The sequence below is a fragment of the Schistocerca piceifrons genome, chromosome 2 (genome assembly GCF_021461385.2).
Source record: "Schistocerca piceifrons isolate TAMUIC-IGC-003096 chromosome 2, iqSchPice1.1, whole genome shotgun sequence".
Lineage (NCBI taxonomy): Eukaryota > Metazoa > Arthropoda > Insecta > Orthoptera > Acrididae > Schistocerca > Schistocerca piceifrons.
In genome coordinates, this window is record NC_060139.1 from 698,691,900 (window position 1) to 698,709,675 (window position 17,776).

Below are 17,776 nucleotides of genomic sequence, written 5' to 3' on the forward strand. Positions count from 1 at the left end.
GTGCACTGTTAAATTGACACCACATACTTTACATTCTGGATGTTTCTTTGTGATGCAAAAGGATGCCGTAGGTGACAGAGCAATGTCCTATACAATGCTGAGCTAAACTGATCTTGTTCCATCTGAGTTACTGGATGGAAGTAAACCCAGTTTGGGTGGTCCTTTTAATCATGCAACGTTTATTTTTGTTTGTTTCCACACACTCTTTTTCACATGTACACATGACTGTCATCATGAGTGACGTAATGGACTGTAATCCGTGAAGTCTCTGAATTCTCATAATGTGTTTGTTAAACTGCTGCGTCTGCAATCTCATTATTGCAAATTCAGATGTGTTCTAGTACCCAGTATAACAACATCTCTTTATCCAGTTTCTGAAAAGAAAAAAGGGTATCCTGGATACTCTAGACCAGGTTCTTGGCTTGGTTCATTTTCTAGGTGCTTTGTAGGGCACTCTTAGAATCAAAGCAGATGTCATGGTAGTTACAACAGACTCGATTGAAAGAGCGCAAAAACAAATCATAGAACTACAATGTCGAGCAGCAAAAGTAGGATTATGGACGTGATTTGAAAACATACCTCATGACAAACATCAGTACAGCCCCACAAAGTTTAAAATAAATAACAACACAATACCTACAGTACACTGCTCAAACAACATGAAGGAAAAGACCACAGCAGAGAACGCACAAAGTGGAGAAGAGCTTTCAGATAAAAAGAAATAATTACACTACATAAAATCTTCACCCTGGAACACAAAACTGAAACTCTCTCAAACAATGGTCACACAGAAAATACCTCATGCAGTGGAGACTCTTCACTGCAAAGGGAGAGAATACAGATTAAGGCTTAATACAGAACTATACCTGAAAGTTAAAAATTTAACAGACAAAATGAGGAAAATGAGATTAAAACTCTATCAACACATATGCATGGTGAATAACGTCAGAATAACTACACAAATATTTGACTTTCCTTACAATTACTTACTAAACAATTAAACCACAAAATCACGTAGTTGAGAGAAACAGGAAGAGAGAGAAAAGATGTGGAAGTTGACATGGACACAATAAGATACATAACACCTTTTAAAGAAGCAACAGAATAGACAAGCTTTCTGGGGAAAAAAGAAAAAGAACCAGAAGAAAGTGGGCAAAAGAAGCAAAGGAAGAACATTCTTGACAAATGAAAGAATCTGACACTATTTCTTTATCTCCCTTCTTAAACAGTGGCTTAACTTCAGCATATTTCAACCATTCAGTAAATATTCCACTAATAAATGACTGGTTACACAGATAGTTTAATATGTTACTTAACTCAGAATCACATTCTTTAATTAACTTTGTTGATATTTCATCATACCCACTTGATGTTTGATTTTAAAGATTTTATGATGGACATTACTTCTGCACATTACTTCTGCTGGGGTAGTGAGGGTGAAATTCATATTATGCAAGTTACTTCAAATGTCTGGTCTGAGGTATCCCATGGCAGCATCTAAAGAACCTGACAACCCCATCTTTTAAGTAACAGTTATAAAATGCTTGTTAAAAAGTTCTGCGACACTATACACATCTGTCACCAATGTACCATTTACTCTTAATGCTATTTGCCCCTCTTCATTTCTGGTTCTATCACTCTTCTTCACTTTATCCCATATTGTCTTTATTTTGCTATCTGATATGACTATCTTTTCCTTGTAATATATTTGCTTTGATGTCCGTATTACAGTCTTTAATATTTTGCAGTATTTCTTGTAATGTGCTATAGCACCAACATCAGAACTGTTTTGGACTGACAGATACAGTTTTCTTTTTGTTTTACAAGATATCTCTATTCCTTGAGTAATCCATTTCTTCTTTGTAGACTTTGCTCTAACCTTGGTTAGTTTTGGGGGGAAACAGTGTTCAAATAAGGTAAGCACTTTATTAGCAAAAGTGTTATATTTTTCATTCATGCCATGAGCACTGTAAACATCACTCCAGTGAATGTCTCTGAGGAGTGTCCTAAAATAATCAATTTTTGGCTTATTGATTACCCTCTTGATTTCAGATTTAACAGATTTTATATCCTGTTCAGTATTAACATTTAACAAAAGGAACTGCATGTCATGGTCTGAGAGGCCATTGACTGTTGGTCTTGTAATATAATTTTGTTCATTGGACTTTTCTATGAAGATAATATAAATGGATATTTGTGAGCAATTGACTACCCTAGTTGGGAACTTTAGAGTGGGAATTAAGTTGAATGATAGTGTTACTAACTCAAATCTTAAATTATGACAGTTCCTGATGAATGTGGCAACTCCTCCTTTCTCCATTTCTGCTCTACAAAAGTGAGATGCTAACCTAAATCCTGTTAACACTTAAAAGTTCTATACCAGTGATCACATAATGTTCAGAGAGGCAGATTATGTCAGCTGGTTTTGAGGACCCCAATTCATCTATGCAGGTAATTAGTTCATTAATTTTTTTTCTCAGTCCTCGAATATTTTGATACAATAAAGATAGCTGATATTTCACATTGACTGAGTTGAAATTGGGTAGAGTTGAAATTTAGGCTGATTGTTGAAAATTCTTAACCAACAGCTGTTTATGCTGATCTAATAAGCTAGAATTAGGTTTTTTTGGTTTCTTTCTCAAACTGAAGGTTTGTCTCAAATCCTAACCTCTCTTAAAAGTTGGTTTCTTTCTGTCCTCCCTACCCTAAAAAGGATATTTTCTGAACCCTATAACCACTGGTATTTTATCACTCATGACAGTGCCTCCCCCCTTTAACTTTCCTGCTATTTTCCCAGCCAGTTTACCGTTCCCTTTTCTCTTGAGGTGAAGGCCATGCCTAGCATAATCTCACATGCTAAGAGAATCAACACGAACCACACCAATTTGTGACCCTGCACCCAACATAAGCAGCTGTTCCAACTCCAAATTAACTCTCCTGACAGAAGAGTTCAAATGAGGTCGGTCATTGCACCCAGGAACAGACACGAACTCAACATTGGTATGCTTTGATGCTGATGCAACCTTTGCCAGGTCACACTCTATAATATACTCAGGATCTCTGTCAATACTATTAATTGGCCCACCCACTATAACCATGGTGTCTTCCTTAGTGAAATCTTTGCAAAGTGATCCTAAATGCTCTGTCAGCTGCTTCAGACAACCACTAGGTTTAAAAAAATTGGTGACCTGGTATTCTTATCCAAGTTCATCCTGCAAAAGTTGGCCAACACCTCTTCCACAGGAACTACATAACAACAACACTCCCTTTTTATTTACTGCTTTACTTTTCAATCTGCTGCTGAAAGTTTGTTGTGCCCTGTCTACACTTGCAACTGCTTGAGGCTCACCAGCTTCTAACTGAACAACAGGTCAAATCTATTTTCTACATTCACCACAAAGTTGTCAAACAAAGTTCTAGGCCTGTTCTTCCTGTTTCCTGTTGCCACTTCCCACCTCTCTTTACCCTTCTCCCTCCTTAACCTGTCAAGATCTCCCCTGGCCTTGTCTATCTCAGCCTGAAGGGTGGTAATTTTCCCCTCCTGTTCTAGCATCTTCCTATCTCTACTACATATCCTACAAAACCACTGATGAGTCTCATTAACTTCCCCTGCTCAAAAAAAGGCTCTAAGCACTATGGCACTTAACATCTGAGGTCATCAGTCCCCTAGACGTAGAAGCACTTAAACCTAACTAACCTAAGGACATCACACACATCCATGCCCGAGTCACGATTCAAACCTATGACCGTAGCAGCTGCATGGTTCTGGACTGAAGCGCCTAGAACTGCTCAGCCACAGCGACCGGCTCCCCTACTCCCATACCACTACAGTCACCCACATGGAAAAAACTACAGCACCCGTCACTACAGAGCCCCGACCTAACAACTCTATGGCAAGCCAAGCACTTTTCACTCATGATAAATGTAATAGTTTATTAAGAGTAAGTCAGTTAAATTACAGATAAACACAAAAATATGATTTCACAAATCTGGCCTATATGCAACTGTATGTAAATAAAAACATTAGTGTAAAGTTTCTGAAACAACAACTTAAACTTTACACTACTTTCTGGAAATGTGAGTTAAATAATGAAGATGTACACTACAGTTAAATTGCTGGAGAGAGCAAAGAACAATTAAATGCAATTCTATAGATTTGCTGTGATAAAATGTAAACAGAAAATACGACTATAACCCAACTGTATGAAAAATGAAACCTTTAATGGTACACTGAAAAAGCACACTAATACACACATTTACCATGTAATCAGTACTAAACTACATGTTGTTATAATCTAAACTAACTTATCTTTACGAGAACACCAAAACTCACACTAGTCGCCTGGCTGGAGGGTTGCCAACCCTATGCAGGGCTGTGCTTTATGCAATTGACACAGAATGTTTCAATTATTGAAAGTTATGCTCAGGTGACAGATTTCTATGAGACTGGTATTCAAAGCTGGTTGTAGAATACAACACATACCTCAATAATGCAGGGAACTGCACATGATGTGGTGAATACTGAAAGATGCATAACCTTGCAGGCTTTCCTAGCTTCATTTTATCAGATTCTACTCATCATTTTCAGATCCTGACTGCCCCGCACCCCCTTTTTTTTTTTAAGCATAAACACATCAGTACCTTCTCAACAATGATGATGATGATGATTGTGGGACACTCGAGGGGGGGGGGGACATCGAGGTCATCAGTGCCCTTACAAGTTCCCAATCTTTCTCGTTCCAATCTTGCCACTTCCCGAATGATGATGAGATGATGAGGATAACACAAACACCCAACTGCCAGATGGAGAAAATCCCTGACCCAGCTGGCAATCGAACCCGGGACCCCGTGATACAGCTTTGATGCCCAAACTTACGGCATTTAAAACATCTCAAAGGGTTTGAAACAGATAAACCCAGCTGTGTCTGGTATGCAGAAGTTAAATGTGAAAACAGAAGGTGCAGTTTTTTCTAGTGGCTCATTTACTTTTTTCAAAATGGTTTTCATAATGTTCTTTACCTCTGATAATTCATCCTAATTCTTTACGCTCAGTTTCCATTCAATCATGTGATGTTACTAAATGCCTAGCTGAAATTTGTGGTATTATGCAATTAAGTACCGTATTTACTCGAATCTAAGCCGCACTTTTTTTCCGGTTTTTGTAATCCAAAAAACCGCCTGCGGCTTAGAATCGAGTGCAAAGTAAGCGGAAGTTCTTAAAAAGGTCGGTGGGTGCCGCCACAACTTAGTTCTGCCGTCGAATATATGTAGCGCTACACAGGCATGCTTTGTAGGGTGCTGTTTGTAGGCACAAAGATAAATACTGGCGCCAAAACATCTGCGTCAGTAAATAAATTAAAAAAAAAAAGGTGGAAGACAAGCTTTTTTCTCCGCGCCGAGTTTCGACCACTGCATTTTCATACATTATCCAACGAAGTAAATACTAATTCCGTATTGTTCATCTTCGAATGTAGCAGCATTTCAATGTACTACGAAAACCCGACTGGCAAGAATGTTTAGGATGTTTGTCAATATGGCCAACTCTACGTTCTGAATTTTTTCCTATCTGTGAGAAGAGATGGTTGCTAATACGAACTTTTATAAACTGTGAATCACATGCAGTATTCTCGTCACCATAAGAATAATACGAATAGAAACATTTTGCCATGTATTGTTTCGTGTTTGCTACTATCTCATTTAAATCCTGTCTGCGTAATAAACCGCAAAACTAGAGTGAGACAACAGCAAACGCGGAAGAATATACATATCATGTCATGTGTATATTCGTATTATTCTTATGCTAAACAATGATACAATCAGAAATGAAGCGAGGCAATTGCCTAGATTTTTAAATCTAAGATGACTCTAATTTCTGTGCAGAATGTAATGTACTAATGAGGCGCCTGCAAAGATTATCAAACGGAGAAAAATTTTCGCTAAACTCTCGTTCAGAACATCTTCTATCATACGCAGTCTATTATTTGGTTCTTGTTAATCATTATCAAAGAAAGCAGCAGTGTAAGTAACAACAAGTAGCAGTCTCTTGCCATTGTTTCGCTAATGAGACGATTCCTCTCTCTCTCTCTCTTTTTCTTTTTTTTTTTTTTTTTTATTTGTAGGCGGCGGTAGCGCGCTCAAAAGCAAGCCATGCCGCGATCGGCGACAGGACGTAAATACGCAGTATCAGAGTACGACAAACAATGCATGACACAGTACAGTAATGCATTTTCAGCGTAGAGTGACGAAACACCTATAACAAAGAAAACTGCGCTTATCAGATCAAAGAAAAATAAGCAATCAATTCAAACCAGACGAAGCACGTGAAAAAGGAAGGGTACCCGTATAAATACGGACGGAGCGCCTGACGCATAGCAATGGCTACCTGGTAAAGCTTAACTGCTAAACTTACGACTCGAACCAAACTACTGTAGCTGTACCGTCATTCATTCGACCTAAATTGTCTCATATTACAGTGGACCAACTTTGTTTCGATTTGGAGATGCTGCCTAAAACTTTTCTCTCCCCTTGAATTTCGAGTCTCAAATTTCAGGTGCGGCTGATTCGGGAAATTTTTTTCCCTTGATTTCGAGTCTCATTTTTCAGGTGCGGCTTAGATTCGAGTGCGGCTTAGACTCGAGTAAATACGGTAACTGTAAGATAGTCACCTTTTTTAATGATGAACATTTAGACACTTTTGTAATTGCTGTTCAAACTCATTTTACTCCTTTCAAAGAGCCAACAACAGCTTCTAAAGCTTTGTAGAAAGAGGAGATCCTTGGTTTTTGAAACAATTCCTCCTCTCTCTTAACTACTATGAATGACTTTTGGTAAATTTGTACCTTGTTTTTTTTCTTTACTGCAATTCTTATGATGTATTTCCCCAGGACTTCCACGAGAGCTCTTTCTGTTGGCTGCATGTTAATACTCCCTGAAGGTCCAGCCTTTCCATCAAGAGATTAGTATGAACAATAAGATACATTTCATTGATAACTGAAATTTTTATTTGTACATAAAGACAAGAGTGCCTGCCTTTTAATTTTTTTTAATTTACCAGGCGAGTACCAAGCCTATGATCATCATAGCCTGTCTTATTTTTATTTTTAAGCCTTCATAGAAGTTCTTTCAGATGTTCTGTTAATTTTAAATTCTTTCTGGCACTTTCTCATATTACTATAAATGAGGCAGACTGTGCTTTTTATAATATCAGTGACATATTTGACATCTGAAGAAAATGTGTCAATGGCATTATAAAGCACAATTTGCCTCATGTATGGTAACATGAGAATGTGCCAAGAAGCATGTGAAATTAACAGAATAAGTGAAAAAACTTCTACAAAAGCTTAAAAGTAAAATATAAGACAGCTGTTGTTGAGCACATGCTCAATACAGGCCTAGTAAAATTAAATAATACATAAAAAGCAAGCAGTCTTGTCTTTGCATATACAAATAAAAATGTCATTTATCAACTATGGGGGCATTAAATAAGCAATGCAACACATTTTTTAACGAAATTAGATTGATTTTATTCAAGATTCCAATACATCATATTACTCCCCACTCTTTACGCTACAATATCCTACTCTTTTTATCTATAATCTCCATTCAGTGTGATGGCCTTACCTGAACTTAATAGGATGGCCTATATGCTCGCACAATACCACTCTACTGGTCGACGTGGAAGCCAACGTCTTGCTCCATCAATAGCCTCTCTACATCTACATCTACATTGATACTCCGCAAGCCACCCAACGGTGTGTGGCGGAGGGCACTTTACGTGCCACTGTCATTACCTCCCTTTCCTGTTCCAGTCGCGTATGGTTCGCGGGAAGAACGACTGTCTGAAAGCCTCCGTGCGCGCTCTAATCTCTCTAATTTTACATTCGTGATCTCCTCGGGAGGTATAAGTAGGGGGAAGCAATATATTCGATACCTCATCCAGAAACGCACCCTCTCGAAACCTGGCGGGCAAGCTACACCGGGTAACAGTTAATTCTATCAAGAGCTGAAGAGGTTTTAAAAACTGTTCTACACAAATCTGCTTACAATACACTCAAAACAATTCCTTTGAACAACAACGCAGTTCAAAGAGGTGTTGATAAAATGTGTTAAGATACTTTAAGTATTTTGTATAATTGCCTGCAAATGACCCTTTTCTCCATATATATGGCCAAGTCAACTTTACCTGGTAAAAGAGCATTGCTATTGGAATATGTTCTTTTGTTACAAACCAAGATACCCACGAGGAACTGCTCTTCATGTGAACTGTGGCAACTGACACTAAAAGTGAGTTAATATTCTGAAAGATTATTTCATGGAAAAAGGGATTCCATTATGAAATATAATATCAGTGGCAACAGATGGAACATCTGCCATGTTTGGATGCTTTTGTAGATATATAAACCACTGAAAACAAAATGTAACCATGGTGTTTGCAATACACTGCATCATCTACATCTATGTACATACTCCGCAAGCCACTGTATGGTGTGTGGCAGAGGGTACCCTTTACCACTACCAGACATTTACTTCCCTGTCCCCCTCAAAACTGAGCAACAGAAAAACAGCTGTCAATATGCCTCCACACAAGTCCTAATCTCTCTTATCTTATATTCACAGTCCTTACACAAAATGCATGTTGGTGGCAGTAGAGTCTTTCTGCTATCAGCCTCAAATGCCAGCTCTCTAAATTTTCTCAATAGTGCTCCTCAAAAAGAATGCTGCCTTCCCTGCAGTGACACCGACTTGAATTCCCAAAGCATCTCCGTAATAATTGCATGTTGTTCGAACATAACAATGACAGTATTTACTTGATAAGAAATCTCAATTTTTCTTTAGCACAGTAAACAAAATCATCCATATACTGCTTCCCACAGAGTGCATTCTTCATTGGGCCAAACAGGTGGAAGTCAGAAGGAGTGAGATGCGGGCTGTAGAGTGAATGAGGAAGAACAGACCAATGAAGTTTTGTGAGCTGCTCTTGGGCACTGAGACTTGTGAGACCTTCCACTGTAACAGAAAATGAGAAATTCATTTGCATTTTTGTGGGAACGAACATGTTCGATCTCATTTCTTCAATTTCGTGGGGGCAGCACAGCTGTGTGTGGCCAGCAGGCATGTGGGACATTGGACAGGTTTGACCTTGTCGTGATGATGACACACGCCTCAGCCAATGACTCATTGTGCTCTTCTTTACTGCCAGGGCTCTGTAGACATTCTGCAAACACATATGAATATCTGCAATGCTTTGGTTTTCCACCAAAAGAAATTCAATCACAGTTCTTTGCTTGAAATGCACCTCTGTTACAGATACCATTTTGAAGGCTATGTAAAGTGCTGCTGCTATCAGAACTTCAGGAAGCTACAAGGGCTGAAGTGGGAATATTCCATGATGTCCAACAACAAATTCCACATCTTTTCAACTGATTTTGGGTTGACAAAAAAATCAAAGTGGGCACCATAGAATGCCATGTAGCATTTGTGTCTGAGACGTTTAACAAGGTCTCAGTCGATTACTGTTAGCTGGAAAAGGAAGCTTTAGCCATAATTCATGGTCTCCCATAATTTCATTAATATCTGTGGGTCAAAAATTTTATCTTGTGACCAATCATGAGCCTCTGACTGCTCCTTTTCATCTAGCAAAAGATGTAACTGATAGTACAGTTCAGAAATTGCAATGTTTATCACTACTTCTTTCCAATTGCCAAAATGAAATTTTTTCATCATACACCTCAACGTGCAAACTGTCTCCCTTACCTAAGGGAAATTATCCAGGTTTTGACACATCTGAGGTTTCTTGTCTCCAAATTAATCATTCTGATTTGCAAGCACAGCAAGCTTTTCCCATCGATTCTTAATGAATCTCACAGACTACTGAACATGTTCAGTTGCTACAATTGCTCAAGTACTATGTTTAGTTGGATTGGCCGCATAATCCAAAATCAGTCGCAGACACAATAGTCGCAAATACCATGTACAATTCAACAGCGTCTCTATTCAGAATGATGTAATTTTATTGCATTCTCCTAAAGAACAAACACTAGTCCTGATTCCATCATCTTTGCAACAATGTTTTGAAACTGTTATATAGAGAACACTGGGGAATCATTAGAACTAAGCACTAGCATTAGCATGGCAGGACTGCATTTGGCCCGGGTTCGATTCCGGGCGGGGTCAGGGATTTTCTCTGCCTCGTGATGACTGGGTGTTGTGTGCTGTCCTTAGGTTAGTTAGGTTTAAGTAGTTCTAAGTTCTAGGGGACTGATGACCATAGATGTTAAGTCCCATAGTGCTCAGAGCCATTTGAACCATTTTTTTGATTGCATTTGGCTCGGGCTAGATAAAGAAACAGAAAATATGATCACCCACTACCATGTACACACAAATGATCAGGCAGCACCGCACAAAGAAGTTTTCAACTGGCTTTCACCTGATGGTGTTTGGCAATGTATACATACTGATTTTGCTGATCTATTTTGGGTCACAAAATGGTTCATTATTGTCAATGCATATGGCAAATATTCTTTTGTTATTCCAATGCATTCGACTACTAGTGCTAGCACTATTAAAGGACTCACTTCTGTCTATTGCTTAGGTGGTTCATCACAAACAATTGTTTCAGACAATGGTCCACAATTTTCTTCATTGAAATTTCAACATTTTTTTCCAATAAAATGTAATTCAACATAAATGAATGACATCATTCTCTCCTCAATCTAACAATGATACTGAATGTTTCATTCACACTTTCAAGGACGAGATGACAATATTTCATGCTCCACATTAGAGAGAAAATGCTTTCTTGTTGTTTCTGAGCACCTGTTGCACTATGCCTGCTCATGATTGTTTCACAAGCAGAACTATTACTGGGCCGTTGCCACTGCAGTCTGCTGCATCTCTTCACCCTCGCTATTCTGTTTCTAATGCTACCTCCGCAATGAAGTTCGCATGAAGGATAAAGTCTTCTAATGTATCTCTAACAAGCCTCACAACTGCGAATCAGTGTCTTCACTCAGATGTCTAGCTGTACTCATACCATGCACGGCACATCAGACACCCATCAATGGCACCAAAACCAATTTCATTTCTATAATTATAGTGATCTTGCAGTAGGTTTTCATTTTTCACACATGCCACCTGCAACTCAACCTGCTGCATTTCTGAGCAGTCCTTGCCAGTGCCTAATGTCCAGGTGCATGGGTCTCCCAACAACTGGTATGCAGATTGCTGCTGCTCGCCTCCCCAGCCACGGCCGCTGCACCCAACACTGTTTGCTGTTATAGCCGTCGTGGGCATCGAGCCTGCACCAGCTGTACAGTGTTCTGCGTCCTTAGCAGTGCCAATCCTGCATCCACCTGTGCCATTGGATGGAATTCTGGTTTCTTGGCAGATGTTCCCAGTGGTTCGCAAGATGAACGTTGGCACATGGGTTGACTGGCGCCATTTGTCATCACATCACAGTCAACCCCATCAGCAGCAGCAGGGCATAGGGCTCCATTTCATCACTGCCTGACTGCCTGCACCCTCACTATGCAATGATAGTGTGCAATTTTTAGGGGGGGGGGGGGGGGGGAGGGGGGAAGGAGGATTGTGCTATTGATGGCATATTCGTTGATTGTCCCCCAGCACACTGCATCCTGCTCACAGCTAAGCAGGAGATGGCTCTTCTGAATCTCCCACCAGCACGGTGCAAGCGAGCGAGCTCTTCCTTCGCTTGCCATTCCCTGAGGTGTGGTGTCATGCATGTATCTCACACGAGGATGCACAATTGACATGACCTCACTGCATGTGACTGAATGGCCAGAGCATCTTTTTAAGCAGCTGTACTCAGAGCTTCGCCGCCAGATACAGGGTACTTGACATCTTCAGTACCTTTCCCCTTTGTCAAAATGCACCTGATAACTACGGAATAGGTCACAGTATTTAAAACACCAGAATTTGACTATTCCTTCTGGCACTTTTTAGAGACATTGTAGTAATGTTATTGATCGGTACGATGCTAGTGAATCAGAATTCTTCCCTAGTTTGAGCATAGGTATCACTCTGGCTATCTCCATGAGCTCAATATGTTCATACCACATTTTATTTTACATACTGAGTACTATCATTGTCCCTCATATGACAGAAATGATAGCAAATTGTAGAGTAGATATTATCTGGTCTGGGAGCAGCATTTTTAACAAAGGAGAACACTCTCTGCAGCTCAATCACTGAGAGGGTGACTACCATCAAGTGTTTGGATGCTCTGTGATAGGCAGCTGTGTAATGGAGGAACTCATTTTGTAGCATCTGTTCCAGAACACAGTTCATAGATATGGAATTGTTACGGTGAGGCATCGAGGGTCTCTTCCAACTCTTCATCTTCTTCCACACACTTGACGTTGTAGTGTCCTTAGTTAAAGAGTAGCAGAGTTTTTTTCGCACTCATCCTCTTCTTATTTTTCAAAAACTCCTTGGTTTCCAACTGTATTTTTTGCAGGCTGGTATATTTTTGTTGGGTACTATCTCTCTTATTTTTTCAGTGCTTCACTATGTTTGTTGATGGCTCTCTGATATTTGTCTCCACACCAATAGGATTGGCTCTGTTTGCAATGCAAATTAGCTCCTGTTGAGAAATTGCCCCTATCATGGCCATAGTAATGCACCATGTTACTTTGGAATAGTAGGGGACTAGGATCTTCAGATGTGTGTAATTGTGGAAGGCTCATTTTTAATCTGTCAATATATTTATTTTAGTCAGCTTTCTCAATTTTCCATCTCTGTGCAGTGTAGATCCAGCATGGTTCTTCCACCATAATATGTAAAATCAGAATAAGTGGTAGGTAATTGGAACCTAAACTGTCTACTTTTACTTTCCAGGTGGTTAGTAGTGCCACATGATTCACTGTGAACAATGGGAACTCCAGGGTGGAATAATGACAATATTATGAAAAGGATAGTTGCTACTCACCATTTAGCGAAGATCCTGAGTCGCAGATAGGCACAGCAAAAAGACTGTAAAACACAGCAATTGGCCAAACAGGCCTTCTGTTGCTTAGTCTCTCTGCTATAGGAAGTTGAGGCCTCTTGCTTGTCTGTAATGGTGTGAGGTTATTCCTATAGGTATCTGTCATTCAGGAACACTAGGTTTTTGTCTTCTAGGATTGTCATTAATAGCCCATCATTGCAATCATCATACTTGCACCAACATGTTGTGTGATGGGCTTTGAAGTCATCCCACCACAAAATGTGTACAGCCAAACTGTTGCAATAGAGATGTAGTACCAGTATCTGACTGGAGCTTTGGGTAGCCTGTATACAGCCAGTAAATTCAGGTAAGATTCTGAGGTGGTTTGTACTGTATGTATGTACGGCAGCTGGAGGGAGCTGCACTTGCTGAACATAGTGAGGTGGCAGACAGCCACAGGCACTGGTAATGGAGGAAATACTGCATATTGACTGGTTGTACTGCTGTTATGTTTGCATATTGCCTATTTTTTGATGATGCACGAGCTCCTTGATAACTGAAATTATTGTAAGCCAATCTATGTTTAACTTCTTCTAGTGATAAGTACTGATGCCATGTTTTATCCATTTAATTATAAGCTCCTTAGTAGTGGACACATACAGGAACTGCTCCTTTTAGACATACATTAATGCCGTGTGTACCAACCCTGTGATTGTCTCATGTTTGGCTATTACTTGCTTCCTACCGTGTCCACAATGCAAACATCTGTAGCATGGTAGTCCAGGGAAATTTAAGGCTTCGTTAGGCAACCTGCTCTGTGTATTTTAACATAGCACAGCCTCTGTTGTAACACAAGTATAACTTTGTGTGCTGGTCGAGACTTACTGTCTGCATCCCCTTGTGTGGCCCTCTTATAAAATCTCCTTACCAACACTACTGTCATGTCACATTCAGTTACTACTAGTATCTTCTCCTCTGGCACAGAAGTGTCGATTTGCAACTTGTCCCCTGCACTGTTGTTTATTATGGACTTGGATATGTAAGCTTATAGGTTGTTTGGAGAGATAACTTCACTGCTAATCATGGAATTTGAAGTTGCAGCACTTACAGTCTTGATTTTAAGTATTCCTGCCAGACTATGGACTGTTCAATAAATAGTTTTGTACGTTACTGCCATGTCATCAGGGTTTTCTGCTGAGTGCCGATGGATGTAGGCTACCAATGTTTTTATCTGTTCTCTCCCCAAATACTATAAAAGGACATTGACATGTAGCTCATATAGGTTCAGTGAGCACTTACTATACACTGAGCACACTGTAATACAGTCTGTTGCTGCAGATGGACTGCCATTAGGATGTGTAGGTGAAATGGCCTGTTGCGTATACTTCTGGAGTATCATGTCTTAGTGCCCATGTACAGAAATTAATATGATTCTCATAATCATTTCCATGCAGCTCTTGTGGGAGAAAGATGTGACAGGGATGAAACCTACGTCAATGGAGAGTGCATAGGACACTTGCCTCACTCATGCCCCTTTCCCATGCGATTGCATGGGAGTTAATGTGCAGATCAACATCAAAGGCAGCAAGAACATTAATTTCTGTCATCACTTGTCTCCTCCTGTTACGTTGTCTAGGTGTCACACTACCACTTTCACATAGTTTGCTGAAGAGGTTGATAAATAATTGCCAAGATTGTCAACACCTGTTGCGATATCTTACCACATACACCATACAAGAACAAACTGTATTCTTCCTACATTTTCCATACACCATGAGCATGTCAGCTTTTTCTGAATTGACAAATGCCATCGTCCAGTCATGACCTACAGCTTGGACTGTGTATTCAAAGTTTTAAAAATACGATATCTCATAAATGACACACTAGATTCCTGCAACTAACACCACTGACATTCTAATTTATCCTACTTTTAGTTTGTTAATGTCAATGGGCACTGTTCCATTCAAAAAATGTATGTTTGCAGAAAAATACAACTTCTAAGTATTATTATAATCTGTTTATTGGCTAACAATATGAGCCCCTGACTACTAATCCATTCTGTGAAAACCACACTTCTTCAATAGCACTTTCCGCTTCCGCAATATTTGCAGTGCAAAGTTTAGGTGATTCGCCCTGTATGTGGTGTACACCTAAATCTGTAAAAATTATATTCGGACCATATCCCACACAATTTCATTATTTAGGAGCTAACTGTCAATGTGTTGATCACAGAAGTATAGTTAGGTTTCCCTACAATGTAAAATTGAGAAGTTAATAATGAAGACTCACTGAGAATAGCACAAAGGTCTCAAAACATTTTTGGGTTTATAGAAAAGAAAGGAGTGTTTTCCATAACAGGCAAACTTCATATCCAGTAATCTGTATCTGCAAACATGACCAATGCAAGAACAGCAAATCCGAATGATGAATACAACTTAAGGAATGACAATTACATTTCAGAAAAACCCAAAGCAGTTATAGTCTTTTGTGCTATTATATCTGTTTAATTCCAATGTTTGACACTACATTTTTATTGCCCTAAATTGTTTGGGCCGCACCACACTCTTCATTAATCAGTTACACCACTAATTATGAATTTGCTTAATTTATCATAATTTCAAATGTGACAACTCTACCCTTAACAAATAATCCACAGCATAGGCATACACAATATTTGTGGAATTTTTTTTACTTTATTGCCTAAGTGCTTTGCAAACCAAATTATTGTTTGCACGTGTAGCTCATATACACACAAGAATACGTATGACACTGTTTAGTAAACACAAGTCATTCTTGTGATTAATTGCTCCATTAGAGTACATCAACTCGATGTAATATCACCGTCCCGCAATGGGTTGTGGGCAATGAAATTTTCCAAGAGGAGTAAAGGGTATGGAGATTGCTCATGGTTAAAGTCAATATCTCCTGACATGTCAGAACCCTGTTTGGAGGTAGATAGGCGTTACACAGAGTAAAATCCATAGCTGTATGTATGTGAATAGTCAAAGTCACTAATGATGTATTGAATGAAACACGATCACTAAAAGTGTACTCAAGCTGCAATGTGCCTATCACCTGATGCACCTTTCAGGGTCAACTCTATGAATTGTCAGTGATTGTGTCAGATATGTTTCAGGGAGGTTCCTGAAGGACTATAAATATTTCTGCATAAAAGGAAAGGAGATGTCAGAGCTCCATTAGGTGGTGAAAATGACCATTACATTTCAATCCATCATCGTTGTAGCGATAGCCAGGAGTAGTGGCAAAGAGGCAAGAAGATGGGTCACATTCAGTCTCTGACTGTACTATTTGTTGTGTAGGGATGCACAATTTCAATTTCTGTAATGAGAGGGGTCATTAGAGGGGGAAGGGGTGGGGGGTCCAGTGCAACTGAAGCCATTAGGTTCATCTTCACCATCAGTTTTTCTTTGTTCCCTTTCTTCTTTTTACTATTGTTCTCCTTGCAGAGTCCTAACTCTGGTTTGGGGTTATTTGATTGTGGATCAGAAAGAGAGGATGAATGACCTGTCCCATGGTCCATAAAGCTCATGTGTCAATGTTGTGTTGGCTACTGTGTTAGGGTTTGGGCACACAAAGTGCTTATGGCAGAATGTAACTTCGGTGCAATGAGCACCACTATGAGCGACATTCCTTGCAAGGCCCAAACTACCAGAAAATTTTGAAAAAATTTAAAGCCAAACCTGCTTCTGGGGGCCAATCAAACATTAGCTGAAAAAGTGTAATAACCATGTAAAAATGTTTAAGTAAGTAACCTCAGTCAGTGACTGATATAAAAGCCAAATTGTCAATATGGAAGCCATCCCAGAGACCAAGTCAAAGTGAAGATGCAGTCACAGAATAGTATTACATCATAGGAAAGGAAGGAGTACTGCAATGGCTCAAGGTCCTAAGCTCACTATACCAGTACCCTCAAAAGATTTGTAGCCACTTGGGAGATGATAGCCTGAAAGTTAGAGTTTGTACAAAAGAAGGAAGCAGCACTGCAACGGCTTAGGTTCCTTTGTTTGTAAATTAGATACAAAAAAACCTCAGCCACTAGGGGGGAAGCCAAATAGCATTCGCCACTTTGTCTTTCCTGGCTGTATTCAGAGTCAATCATTACTATCTACACACTGACATTCACAAACATCTTTCCAAGTTTAGAGCTGTATTGCTTTTCTGTGCAATATTTGAAATTATATCATCACAAATTAAAAAATTATCCAGAATTTATTTTTCTCTATGGAACACTAACAGAACTCACAACATTACCAAGTTCTGTGCAGCTCATGTTCTAGTAGGCACAATATAAGGCCTCTGTCATACATGTGAAATACCAAATACTTTGTAGATCTTGTATACACATTGAGCATCCAAAAATGTAACACATCTAAGAAGATGTTGGTCCACATTTGGAATGCAAAACAGCTGCATTTAAATGTATAGTAGACATTAAAAATCTGCAGTTTATGGCACAGTGCACACAGAGTTCCTGGAAGACCTTAACAAGAAGGCCAAAATATTGGATCAGAAGATTCTGGCAAGAACAATGCTGTACCAAAACCCAAAAACTGTGACATTGACACTTAATAACATTTACACAGTCCACAGTTTTGATGTCACATTTCATAATGGCATCAAGTCCAAGAGACACCCTGGTGTATGTCCTTTCCTCCACTCCCCCAAGTCAAAATATTACAGTCATCAACCAACATATGTCCCACAAAGCACATATGGAGCATGTGTTATGGAAGATACTTCATTCCGATAAAGTCACTAACTCAATGAGATTCAAAATAAGGCACAAACTTCTCCTACCAAGCAACTCATTCC

General features: G+C 39.4%; 1 protein-coding gene across 3 annotated transcripts in view; it reads right to left on the reverse strand.

Annotated features, from left to right (window-relative positions):
- LOC124777287 (maestro heat-like repeat-containing protein family member 1) overlaps positions 1 to 17,776 on the reverse strand; it is a 274,758-nt gene that overhangs the window by 184,518 nt on the left and 72,464 nt on the right. The gene's annotated exons all lie outside the window — the stretch shown is intronic.